Below are 11,577 nucleotides of genomic sequence, written 5' to 3'. Positions count from 1 at the left end.
CCAGTGCTCATCCCAACAAGTGGCCTCCTCCGTGCCCATCACCCCCCTTCCCCTGTCCATGCCCCCCAAAGCCCTCAGTTTGTTCTCGGTATTCAAGAGTCTCTCATGGTTTGCCTCCCTCCCTCTCCCCAACTATTTCCTCCCCTCCCCCTCCCCCATGGTCCTCCGTTAAGTTTTTCCTGTTCCACTTCTAAGTGAAAACATATGGTATGTGTCCTTCTCTGCCTGACTTATTTCACTCAGCGTAACACCCTCGAGTTCCATCCATGTTGCTACAAATTCAGATGCCCATTTTTGAACACTCAGTTCCAGAAGGTACTACGTTTCCAAAAGTAAACCTGAAGGTTAGAGAGAGGGCAGGGCATTTTGGGGGGAAAGGAGGAAAGGAGAGAGTCCGGGGGAGATACTAAGCATCTAGTATTAAGGAGATTTCTGAAAATCCTTTTAGTCTACTCTGCCATTCTCTGTGGATATTTGGGACCCCTGACAATGTTGACATTATGCTGTCTGCTCAAATCTAAATAATATCAAATAGTTAAAATCTTTTTTTTTCAAATAGCTAAAATGTTAGGAATCCTATCTCATCAGATATTTTTCCAATTCTCCAATTCTTTCAAAAAATTTTTGAGAAGTGGTCCACTCATTAAGATTTTTTTGTAGTTAAGTATAATACACATATAGAAAGATGCACCGAGATAGATGTTACAGTTCAATGAGTTATCACTAAGGGAATATGTTGTTAAGCATCACCCAAGTTAAAAAATAGAACAATGCTAACTCTACGTAGCCTGTCCGCTTACCTCTTCTCTTCTCCCCAAAATATTTCAGTGTGTATTCCACTGTATTTGGCTTTTCTTATGCAACATGATGCTGAGAATTATCTGTGTTACTGCCTATAGCTTAGTGCAACACTGTAAACTTATCTATTGTGTAACCATGCTATAATTTACTTATGCATTTTATTTTGATGACATTTAGATTGTTTTCAGTTTGGAGCTAATGGCAATAGTGCTTCTTGGAGCATTCTTATTTGTGTCTTTTATCTAGGTGTACATATTTCTGGCAGGTACATACCCAGAAGTGTAATTACTAAATCATAGGAGAGACATAATTTCTGCTTAAGTAAATCACGCCAAACCTGTTTTCCAAAGTGGTTATAACAATTTACACTGCCATCAGCTGCAATGACATTGAGAAATTTTTCATAAGTTTATTAGCCATTTGGATATACTCTTGTGACAAGGATCTGCTCCTGTTTCTTACCTGTTTTGTTTTAATTATATCGTCTTTTTATGTTATTGTTGTTTGAAGAAATTGTTACATATGCTGAAAATGAAGCCTTTAGCAGTTATATATTGTGTAAATATTTCTCCTTTTATTGTGACTTGCTTTTCTACTCTCTCAATAGAGTAATAAAAGTTCTTAAACATAATATAGTATAATTTACCAATTATTTTTCTTATGGTTTTGTATTTTGTGTCCTGTTTAAAAAATGTTATCCCACCCGAAGATCATGAAGAGATTCTTCTCAGTTCTCTTCTGAAAGCTTTATTGCTTTATTTTTCACATGTAAAATTATGATCTGCCTTGAATTGATTTTTGTCTATGATTTAAACTAGGGGTTCAAATTTTATGGGTTTTTTTTATATGAGTCTGACTGTCCCGGCACCATTTACTGAAAAATCATCCTTTCCCTCAAGCTCCATCTTCTTCTAAAGATGCCATTCATTAATGGGTGTTTATAGACTCTGCTCTGTTCTATTGGTCTCTTTGTCTATTATTTTGCCAAATCCTACACTATTTTAATTACTTAATTTTTTTTCCTGTTCGTCCCTCTACCTTGTTCTTACTTGTGTACCTTGACTATTTTTTGCCCTTTGTATTTCCATATAAATTTTAGATCACTTGTTAATTCCCACAAAACAACTGGCTGAGGTTTTTATTTTAAGGTTTTTTTTTTATTAAGTCATAACACACATAACATAAGGTGCCTAAGACACATTAATCTTAACTTTTTTCATACATACAGAACCATGTTACTAACCTCAGATCAAAATATAGAATATTTTCCCTAATGCTTTTTCTCATACACCCCCAATAGGAACTCCCTGTTTTGACTTTCATTGCCATCTGATTAGTTTTGACCTTTCTTGACCTTATTAGGAGAACTATACAGTATATATTCTTCTGTGTCTGGCTTCTTTTGTTCAACGTAATGTCTTTGAGGTTCATTCATGTTGTCCAATGTATGAATAGGTTTTTTTTTTTAACTGCTAGGAGTGTCCCATGATAAATTGTTAATGTCTGTTCATTTTTATGCTGAAAGCAAATACCAGGTTTCCAGGGCAGAGATGAGAGTTATTAGTATTACCTACAGCGATAACTGCATCTGTTTCCTGGGCTCCATTCCTCTCTCTCCCTCTCTCTCTCTTCTGGGGTGACGTGATGAGAGCTAGGTGGATTCTGTGCACGCACCGCAGGAGAGGAAACCCAATGTTATAATCTGGAAGCTTAGATAGACTACATGCTGCTTAGCTGCTGCTCTGTCTTTCTGAAAGAAGGAGAGAATCTCTTTCTCTTTAAGATTAACAAATACTTTGGAGAGTAAATGAATTCTTTCAGGAAGGCAAAGGTGAAAGTCCCTATCCTGGACCGCAAACATTTGGCTCTGGGGGAGGTAAGTTTTATCATCTTCTGAATGGGAACATATGGCTCCAGGTCTAACCCCCGTTGCAATTGTAAGGAGCAGATGAGTCAGGGCAGAGGAGATATTCTATGATGTGCCAATTTCCTTTGCTTAAGAAGACAGACTGTCCAGAAGTGTGGAAATATTTGTGGAGCATTGTTTCCCTGACATTCCGTTATATGAATTTACCACATTTGATTTACTCATTTTTCTGTTGATGGACATTTGAGTTATTGCTTGTTATTGGGTTGTAAGAGGCTTTTGTGTATTGTGGATGTCAGATATATATGTTGTAAATATTTTCTCCCAGTTCATGGCTTGTCTTTTCATTTTTACAATAATGTCTCCAAGAGCAAAATTTGTAACTTTGATGAAGTCAGATTTTTCAATTTTTTCCATTGTGGAAAATTGTTTCCTTCTGGTGTCTCATCTTCAGAAATCTTTGTGTATTCCAAAGTTGAAAATGTTTTCTTCTAGAAATTTTATAGTTTTACCTTTTACAATTAAATCTACAATACACTCTAAGTTAATTTTTCTGTATGGTATGAAGAAAAAGTAGAGTTTAATTCTTTATCTCAGGCAGCTGTCCTTTCATATCTGTGCCATTTGTTGAAAAGATTTTTAGTCCACATGAAATTAACTTAGTCATCTTTTTGGGAAATCTATTGGCCATATATGTACAGGTCTATTTCTGGATCTCTATTCTTCTCATTGGTCTCTGTTTATTTTTGCACTAATACCACATTTAATTATTTTATGTTTTATTTATTTCCGAGAGAGAGAGAGACACAGCATGAACAGGGGAGGGTCAGAGAGAGAGGGAGACACAGAATCTGAAGCAGGCTCCAGGCTCTGAGCTAGCTGTCAGCACAGAGCTTGAGGCGGGGCTTGAACCCACGAGCCATGAGATCATGACCTGAGCTGAAGTCGGAAGCTTAACGGACTGAGCCACCCAGTTGCCCCACTAATACCACATTTTAAAAAAATAAACTTTTTTTGTTTTTATTGGCAAACAGAGTTTTCGCTTACTTCTCTCCCAGTTACATTACCACAGTAAACGTTCAAAACTAAGCAAGTCACATTGGCATATTATTGTTAAGTAAACTTCATACTGTGGATTTCTCTAGTTTCTCCACTGCTGTTCCAGGATCCGGTGTAGGGGTACCATGTTGCCTGTGGTTCCCATGTCTCCTCAGTCTTCTCTGGTCTGTGATACTTTCTCAATTTTCTGTGTTTTGTATGATCTTGACAGTCTTAAGTACTGGCCAGGTATCCATCCTGTAGAGTGAAAAAAAAAATCTATGGACAAATATTAATAGGAAAGTTTAGCAGGGTTTCTAGACATAAATTCAATCTACAAAATGTTCATGTCTACAACCCAATATTAAACTAGTAGAAAATGAAATAAATAGTTTATAATAGCATGAAAGATGCCTAGGACGTGCAAAACCTTTATGGGAAAGGTTCATACATTCTTTGTGAAAATGCATGAAATTCTGAGTGACACTGCAGAATATTTTTTTAGATGGAGAAATATAGATAGCGGTTATGGACTGAGAAATCTGTATCTGTTAAAATTAGGTCATAGATACAATGCAATTCCAATGAAAATTTTAATGGATTTTTGTGAAAGGTGATTATAAAATTCTTGACAAGGTGATTATAAAATTCATGTGGAATCTCAAAGGTCCACAATTAATAAAGATATCTTTCCAAAAGTTCAGATGGGAAGACTTGCCCTTTCAAAAATCAAGAATTATTATAAAGGAACTGTAAGGTCATGTGGTAGAATAAAGGATCCACGAAACAGTATATGGTGTCCAACATTTACAGACATTTGATAAAAGAGGGTATTTTAGATGTGTGAGGAAAGAATGGGATTTAAGTGAATGAATTTTCTGGGAAAATTGGGTATTTACCTTTTGCCACATCACATACAAAAATAATTTGAGATGGATTAAAGAGCTGTTAATGGGTTAAATGATGTCCCCTTCCCAGTTCTCAGAAAATGAACTTATCTGGAAATAAGGTTGTTGCATAAATTAGTTAAGTTTAGATGAGGTCATACTGGAGGAGGATGTAACTTTAATCCAATATAACTGGTGTCTTTATAAAAAGGAGAAATGGATGCAAACATGCACACAGGGAGAAGGCCATGTGGGCATAAAGGCACAGATTGGGGCCATGAATCTACAAGCCATGGAACACCACAGATTACCAGTAACCCACCAGAAGCTTAGACAAGGTGCCTGGGACAGATTTCCCCTCACAGCTCTCAGAAGAAATAAACCTGCCAATACTTTGATTTCAGGCTTCTAGCTTTGGAACTGAGAGATAATAAATTGACGTCCTGTAACTCACCTTTGTTACAGCAGTACTAGCGAACCAATCCAAGAGCTGAATGTGAAGGCAAAGTCAAAAAGACTTTAGAAGACAGTATAGTAGAATATCTATATGAACTTAGGGGAGGAAAGCAGTTCTTAAGAATAAAAAGCACTAACTATAAACAAAAAGATTGATAAGTTTGAACTACATTAAAATTAAGGATTTCTGCTCACCAAAAGGCAATGAAAGAGAGTTAAGAGACAAGCTACAAATCGGAAGACTATACATGCACCATATGTAGCATATATTACATAGAATATTATGTATGTCATATATGCATATATTCTGGATGTGTGTGTGTGTGTGTGTGTGTGTGTGTGTGTGTATTTCTGGATACCAGACAATTTTTATTTAATTTCAAAGAACACTTTTCACTAAGGGATTTGTGATGCTGTTTTGGTCATTTCTTCTCTATTTTGAGGTTCAGAATTAATGTGGAAAATGGAACAGTGCTCCTACTAGCAGAAACAATGGCTTCTGGAAGGGTTTATAAACACTCACAGAAGTTATGTTCATCAGTACCATAAAGAATGGTGGCAATAAAGAAGATGAAAATCCTTGCAAATATTGAATGACCTTGGCATTCATGATCACCAGAAAGTTCTCAATGCAGCAACTGTTTGTATAATAAGTCAGCTGGTGGTTGAGCCTGCTGGGAATGCTAATTAGCCAGACTATGTGAAAAGAAACCAAAGATTCTTCCTTTCTGGTATGGAAAGACAAAGCACGACATTAATAATTTGCTTTAGTCCAAATCCAGAGGTAGTCTAGCTTTACTTGGTAGAAGCATAGCTCCCTCTGCTGGGTAATTTAGGGAATTTAGATCTGAAAACTTGAAAATGCCGGGTAGGCACATAGCTCATTGAAAAGTTTTTATTTCAAAGGAAAAACCAAGATATTATTGAAGAAGAACGAAGCTGGACAACTTACACCATGATATCAAAGCTTTCTGCAAAACTATAAGTTGATAAGTTAGAATTCATTAAAATTAACAACTGCTGTTCATCAAAAATACTGTTAGAGAGTGAAAGAGCACAAAGCAGAAGATATTTGCAACATATATGTACATGGGAAGAATGCAGAAAGTATGAATAACCCCTACAAACTGATGAGAAAAAGGTAGACACCCCAATATAAAAAGGGGCAAAAGTCTTAACAGGCACTTTAACAAAAACGATTAAAATGACGACAGGCCTTTGAGCATCAGCCTCATCAGTCATCAGGGAAATGCAAAGTGAAAGCACAATGGGCTACTAATGCTTTCCCAATATGATGGTTAAATGATACCCAGTGTGGATGAGAAGTTAGAGCAACTAGAACTCTCATATATTGTTGGTGAGAGTGTTAATTGGCAAAGCTACCTTGGAAAACTGTTTAGCAAAACTGCTTCCAAACATGGCCAGGTTCAGGGATAGATGACCTGTGCAGTTGCATAGGGCCTGAAGCTCAGCAAGACTCCATTGCAGGGTTTAATGCCTTGCTGGCCACATTTAGAAATTCTTAATGATTTTCTCTTTAAACTTGTTTTTTGTTTGTTTGTTTGTTTTGGTAAGTGAAGTTTTGTTGCAACTATGGACCATACACTTGAGCAGGGAGGTAGGTACAGCCTGTGTGTCTGACATTGTTCTTTGCTGCCTCATTCACGTAAGGCATACAGCATGCCTGGAGCACCAAATTCTATGCAGCTCATGCCTGAGCGGTCACTCAAAAGAGTACAAGGTATATGGGTGCCTCTGACATCCCTGAGGAGCCTTGTTTCCACTAGAACCAGAACTTGCACTAAATGTAGAAAGAAGGCAGTGCTCTTTTAAGAAACATGAAAAACCAAAGAATCCTATCATATTCTTACTGATGTCACTGCCCTGCATTAGCTAAACACATATGCTAGAAATAAGAACATGGTAGGAAAGGAAAAGATAGGGCAACCTACGGTACTTTTTCCTTTTAGTCCTTTCTCACCAGTGGGCTGAGGGTAGGAAGTGTTGGCATAAAGTGCACGTACCAAGATACAAAATAAAAATATCTGATTTAGGGGAAGGCTGGGATGGGTGGCTCAGTCAGTTAAACTTCCGACTTTGACTCAGGTCATGATCTTATGGGTTGTGGATCTGAGCCCCACGTCGGGCTCTGTGCTGACCGCCCGAGCGGTCAGAGCCTGGAGCCTGCTTTGGATTCTATGTCTCCTCCTTTCTCTGTCCCTCCCCTGCTCATGCTCTGTCTCTCTCTCTCAAAAATAAATAAACATTAAAAAAATATGATTTACAAAATGAATGAACATAAGGGAATAAAAGCAAAAATAATATAAAAACAGGGACAAAACATAGGAGACTCTTAAATACAGAGAACAAACTGAGAATTCCTGGAGGAGTCGTGGGTGGGGGGAAGGGCGAAATGGGCAAGGGGTATTAAGGAAGACACTTGCTGGGATGAGCACTGGGTGTTATATGTAGGGAATGAATCACTGGAATCTATTCCTGAAATCACTATTGCACTATATGCTAGCTAACTTGGGTGTAAATTTTTTAAAAATTATATATATATACACCTGATTTAGTTCAATGCAGCATTTTCAGTATTCTGTTAAGAGTGGAATCCATACGCATGTACAAGCTACAAAATTCAAATTGTGTAATTGCAGGGATTCTGCATACAGATGAAATGCTTTTATATTTGCATTTAAAACTGCCAATGCTCAATATAAAGTGGAATGGTGGAATCCATGCTAATATCTAAACCTTTTAATTTTCTTTACTTAAAGTGACATTAAATAGCAAATAAAAGAAAACTACAACAAGTTGAGAGAGATCATGGAAAAGAGGAAGGAGTTTTATATTTTAGTACCTTGGATGGCACTTTTCCCTTACCTTTTAAGCAAGAAGCCTTGTATTTTCATTTTTCACTGGTCCCTGCAGATTATGTAGCTGGCCTAGTTAATTAATCAGTAAATTTAGTCCTGGAGATGTATTCAACAAAAATGAATGCATGTCATTTGCCAAAAGTCATGTATGAAAATGTTAATAACAGATTTATTCATAATAACCCCAATCAAGAAATAACCCAAAAGTTTATCAACAGTAGAACATGTCAACTGTGTGTGTGTGTGTGTGTGTATATATATATATGTACTAGAATACTAGATATCGGTGAAAACAGATTATTGCAACAAACAGCAACATGAATGAATCTGACAGATGTGATGCTAAACAAAAGAACTCAGACATAAAAAGAATATATACTCTGTGATTTCATTATAAGTTCAAAAAACAGACTAAATAAATGCATAATGACAGAGTCAGAATAATTACTTCTGGGGGTTTTGAGAGGGAAGGCAATCCCCCGACCCTCTTCTGAGGAGCTGGGAATGTTTTGTGTTAATCTGGGTGGTAGTTAAATTTATGCATATGTGACATATGTAAAAATTAAGCCAGTTGAACCCTTAAAGATGTGTAATCACACTTCAAAAGGAGGGAAAAGGAACAAGTTATATTTCTCAAAATTGTATCTTTATTATAAACATTGTGTGTATGTGTGGGATACAGTGAGAGAGAGGTAATGCCTTTACCTACCACTAGGTGGCGGTGTTGTTCCTGTTCCTGCTGAGTGCTCTTGGGTAGGAGACTGAAGGAAGCATGTTTTCTATTTACATTCCTGACTGTTTGCCTTTTCATTGAAATAAATTGTAAGTAGTGGCATTTTGTTACTATAGAGCATTATTTTATTTTAGGTCTGAATTCCTAATTCGAAGATCGACTGTAAGTAACTTTTGCACTCTTCTGTCTAAGGTATGCAAGTTGAGTTTGGGGTCATAGCTTAGGCTTTCATGTGTAATTGCTTTCCTGTATAATTATTTTTATTTCAATACTGATGATCTAATTTTCTTTAAAAAGTGTATTTATTTAGTTTTGAGAGAGAGAGAGAGCATGAGCGGGGAAGGGGCAGAGAGACAGGGAGACAGAGAATCCCAAGCAGTCTCTGAGTTGTCAGCACAGAGGCTGATGAGGGGCTTGAACTCACGAACCCGATCACGACCTGAGCTGAAACCAAGAGTCAGACGCTTGACCAACTGATCCACCCAGGCACCCTGTTATGATCTCATTTTTAATTTTCTCTAGAATCTTGACTTCATATAATAATCTTGACAGTTATTTTTCTCACTTGCCTTTTTCTATGTTTGGAATGTTCTCTCTCTGACATACACATTATCTGACACTTCATTTCAGGGTGCTGCTCAAATGTGCTCAGAGAGACCTTGTATGATCGTGGTGCCAAATAGCACAAATCTCCTTGTCAGATTCTATATTCTTACCTTGTTTCCCTTGTTTCTTTTTCTTTCTTTCTTTCTTTCTTTCTTTCTTTCTTTCTTTCTTTCTTTCTTTCTTTCTTTCTTTCTTTCTTTCTTTCTTTCTTTCTTCCTTCCTTCCTTCCTTCCTTCCTTCCTTCCTTCCTTCCTTAGCATTTACCATGACCTGACATGTCTATACATGTGTGTACATTACTGTCTTGTCTTCCCTTGTAAGAATGTAACCTCCATGAGGGCTGAAATTCTTCTGTTGCTCACTGTGTGGCACCTAGTAGGTGCACAACAAACATCTGTTGAACGAATGACAAACCTTAATTTGTCTCAAAACTAAGAACAAGCATAATTTTGGAATTTTCCATGTTCTCACGTGTATTACATTTTTGATGCAATTTAAAACATCGCAACTCTGGAGAGAGATGAAGGATTATGCTGAAAGAAAAACCCAGAAATGTGGAAGGATAAATATGATCAGTAGAGCCTGGTTGGTCTGAAGTCAGAATCTTCCTGGAGTTTCAGGGGGTCCCGAGGTAGGGAGGACCAAGCAGAAGTGGGCATCCAGAGAGGACTGAGTCTCATTGCCGTTTGCAGTGCACGTCAGAAATGCGCCCCGCTTGCCACTGGATGTCACTGTTCGCTCATGCTCTGGAGTCGGCCGGGGGTGGGAGGGGGGCCTCCTCAGTCCCTCTGTGCATGAATATGCAATGTCCTAGTTGACAGCCATGACAGAGGGGACAGACTCACCTGTGCAGGCCTCCTCAATATGGGACCACTTACTGCTCCTCCCTAAAATTGATGTTCGGTTCTGAGCTGCACAGAAAGGTTTAGAAGCCGAGAGGGATCTCGAGGGCGGCTCTCCACTTGGGTCTCAGCACTAAAGCAACGCTCAGGACCAGGAACACAGCTGCCAGAAGGAAGAGCGCTGCCATTTCTCTTTCATTCAAGAGTGACTGACTCTTCTACAGGCCCAGCGTCGGAAGCAAGGACCGTAAATTATTTGGGTTTTACAACCAGTTTAGATCACATTCGAAGATCACGCTAAGATCCTTCCATTTTAACAAACAAAACGGGAAATGAAAAGTAAGGCTTAATGTGTAGGTTATGTCAGAGCTCGACAGTTGCTCTCACTTTTTAAAAAAAGTTTTAATGTTTATTTGTTTTTGAGAGAGAGGGAGACAGAACATGAGCAGGGGAGGGGAAGGGAGAGAGGAGAAACGCAGAATCCAAAGCAGGCTCCAGGCTCTGAGTTGTCAGCACAGAGCCCGATGCAGGGCTCGAACTCATGAACAGTGAGATCATGACCTGAGCCAAAGTCGGATGCTTAACCAACTGAACCACCCAGGTACCCCACAGTTGCTCTCACTTTGAAAGAACTTCTTAACAGCTCAAGGTTACAGCTGGACTCAGGAATGTAGCTACAGCCAGTCCCATTAAGATGTTCAACGTAAGGCATTACCTGGTTACCCCCCATATTTATTCACACATATAAATATCATGAAGTAAACAAGTTGCTACAGCCTCCTTACCCACCACTTCCCTCCTGCCCCTTTAAGCCTATGCTCATATTTATCTTTCATATCAAGCTATAAATATGGGAATTTGCTATACTCCCATTAGGAGTATTTCCTTTAAAACTCACTTACTCAATTTTTCAACAACTATTTATTGAGTACCACTTTCTAAGACTGAGCACTAATTTAAGATCTGGGGACACAGCAGTGCAAAGGACATAAAGTTTCTGTTAACAGTGGAGCCCACATTCTAGTGTTTAAATAGACTAAAATCTTAAAGTAAAGGGAAACGGCCCAGATTGTTTCTGTTGACGTCACCCAGTAAGTGGAGATGCACTGGCCTTCCCATCACCAAGAGGGTGGTTTGATAGCTCAACGAGTGACTAAGACTCTAGAGAGAGTCACCACATTCCAGTATGGGCCCCTCCAACCACCTTTAAGAGTGCACAGACTCGGGGCGCCTGGGTGGCTCAGTCGGTTGGGCGTCCGACTTCGGCTCAGGTCATGATCTCAGGGTTCGTGAGTTCGAGCCCGGCGTCAGGCTCTGTGCTGACAGCCAGCTCAGAGCCTGGAGTCTGTTTCCAATTCTGTGTCTCCCTCTCCCTCTGACCCTCCCCTGCTCACGCTGTCTCTCTCTCAGAAATAAATTTTTAAAAAAGAAAAAAAGAGTGCACAGACTCACAGCACAGGTGTCTTCA

The sequence above is a fragment of the Crocuta crocuta genome, unplaced genomic scaffold (assembly GCF_008692635.1).
Source record: "Crocuta crocuta isolate KB4526 unplaced genomic scaffold, BGI_CrCroc_1.0 scaffold25, whole genome shotgun sequence".
Taxonomy (NCBI): Eukaryota; Metazoa; Chordata; class Mammalia; order Carnivora; family Hyaenidae; genus Crocuta; species Crocuta crocuta.
The sequence above is the reverse complement of the archived record's forward strand: the minus strand, read 5'-3'. Positions refer to the sequence as shown.